Here is a 2,434-nt window from a genome sequence, read left to right as displayed (position 1 = left end):
TCCATCTTTTCCCAAATGTCCCCAGGTAGCGATTTCTCCACATGTGATTCCCCAATCCTCTATGAGAGGAAAGGTGTAACTCTGTGAGTGCAATGCACACGTCACAAAGCATCTCCTTGGAAATCTTCTCTCCAGTATCTATCTGAAGTTATTTCAGTTTTCATGGGAAGCCTCGATGCGCTCCTGAATGTCCCTTAGCTGATATACCTTAGCTGACTATCCTAAAACAGTGTTAGAATACTGTTCAATGAAAACAGAATCTTAACTGTGCAAATGGACTTCACTTGACTTAGAGCATTTCACAGAAAGTTTCCTTCTGGTTTTTATCCGAGATTATTCCTTTTTCAGCATATTTTTAAGAGTGTTCCCAAATATCCTTTCTCAGTTCCCACAGAAACAGTTGTGTCAAACTGCTCAATCCAAAGAAAGATTTAACTCTATGAGATGAATAAACACATCACAAAGCAGTTGCTCCAAAAGCTTCTCTCCAGTTTTCATCAGAATACGTTTCCTTTTTCACCAAAAAGCCTCTGAGCGCCACTTAATATCCCTTCACAGATTCCTCAAAGACCAAGCTTTCAAACTGTTCAACGTAGTGTAAGCTTTAATACTCTGAAATGAATGCACACGTCAGAGAGCAGTTTCTTGGAACGCTTTGTTCTGGATTTTATTTCAGGATATTTCACTTTTCACCGTAGTATTCAATGTGCTGAAAAATACCACTTTTTCAATTTTACAGGAGCAGTGTTCAAACACTGTCTTATGAGAAAAGAATTATAACTCCCTGAGTGGAATGCGTACATCACAAAGCAGTTTCACAGAAAGCATCTCTCCAGTTTTTGTCTGGAGATATTTCCTGTTTCCCCACAGACCTGAATGTGCCTTCGAATATCCCCTCGCGAATCCGTACATGACGTAGTTTCAAATCTGCGTAATGAAAGAAAGTTTCATATATGCAAGATAAATAGACGTATCTATCGCAAAGCAGTTTTATAGAAAGCTTCTTTCCAGTTTTTGTCTGAAAATACTTCCTTTTTCACCATAGCCGTCCATATACTCAGGAGTGTGCACTGGTATCGTTTTCTCCAAAAGGGATTTGAGAATCTTCTATGAGAAGGAAGGTATGACTCTGTGAGAGGAATGCACACGTCACAAAGCAGTTCCTGGCAAATATTCTCTCCAGTATCAATCTCAAGATATTTGCGTTTTCACCATAAGCCTCAAAGCACTCCTGAGTATCCCTTAGCTGACTAACCTAAAACAGTGTTAGAATACTACTCAATGAAAACAGAAGCTTACCTGCGCAAGTGGAATTCACGTGACCTAGAGCAGTTTCACAGAGTGTTCCTTCTGTTTTTTATCAGAGGGTATTAATTTTTCAGCATATTCTTAAGAGCGTTCCCACATGTGCTTTCTCAGGTTCCACAGAAACAGTGATTTCAATCTGCTCAATCCAATGAATGATTTAACTCTATAAGATGAATACAGACTTCACAAGGCAGTTGTTCTGAAGGCTTCTCACCAGTTTTCTTTGGAAGACGTTTCCTTTCTCACTGCAAAGCTCCTTGTGCCACATAATATCCCTTCCCAGATTCCTCAAAGACAGAGTTCCAAACTGGGCAACGTAGTGTAAGCTTTAATTCTATGTGATGAAGGCACACATCAGAGAGCAGTTTCTTGAAACACTTCTTTCTGGGTTTTATTTCCGGATATGACACTTTTCACCTTAGTCTTCATTGCGCTGCAAAATATGACTTTTTCTGTTTTACAGGAACAGTGTTCAAACACTGTCTTATGAGAACATAGGTATAACTCCGTGAGTGGAATGCACACACCACAAAGCAGTTCCTCAGAATGCTTCTTTCTAGTGTTTACTGAAAATATTTCCTATTTCCCCACAGGCCTTGTCCCTTCGCGAAACTGTCCATGACTCAGTTTCAAAACTGTGTAATAGAAAGAAAGTTTTTTCCATGTGAAATGAATAGACATAACTATCACAAAGCAGTTTCACTGAAAGATTCTTTCCAGTTTTTGTCTGAGGATACTTCCTTTATCACCATAGCCGTCCATATATTCCTGAATGTACCCTGGTAGTGTTTTCTCCAAACGGGATTCTCCAATCATTTATGAGAAGAAAAGTATTACTCTGGCAGAATAATGCACATGTCATAAAGCAGTTTCTCAGAAAGCTTCTCTTCCTTGTTTATCAGAAGATATTTCCTATTTCCCCACAGGCCTGAATGTCCCTCCAAATATCCCTATGCGAATGCGTGCAGGCCGCAGTTTTAAATCTATGTAATGTAAAAAGTTTCATCTATATGCGATGAATAGCCATATCTATCACAAAGCAGTTTTACAGAAAGCTTCTTTCAATTTTTTTTCTGAGGATGCTTCCTTTTTCATTGTAGCCGTCCATATACTCCCGAATGTCCCC

The sequence above is a fragment of the Mandrillus leucophaeus genome, unplaced genomic scaffold (genome assembly GCF_000951045.1).
Source record: "Mandrillus leucophaeus isolate KB7577 unplaced genomic scaffold, Mleu.le_1.0 Scaffold1130, whole genome shotgun sequence".
Lineage (NCBI taxonomy): Eukaryota > Metazoa > Chordata > Mammalia > Primates > Cercopithecidae > Mandrillus > Mandrillus leucophaeus.
This window is presented reverse-complemented; position numbering follows the sequence as displayed.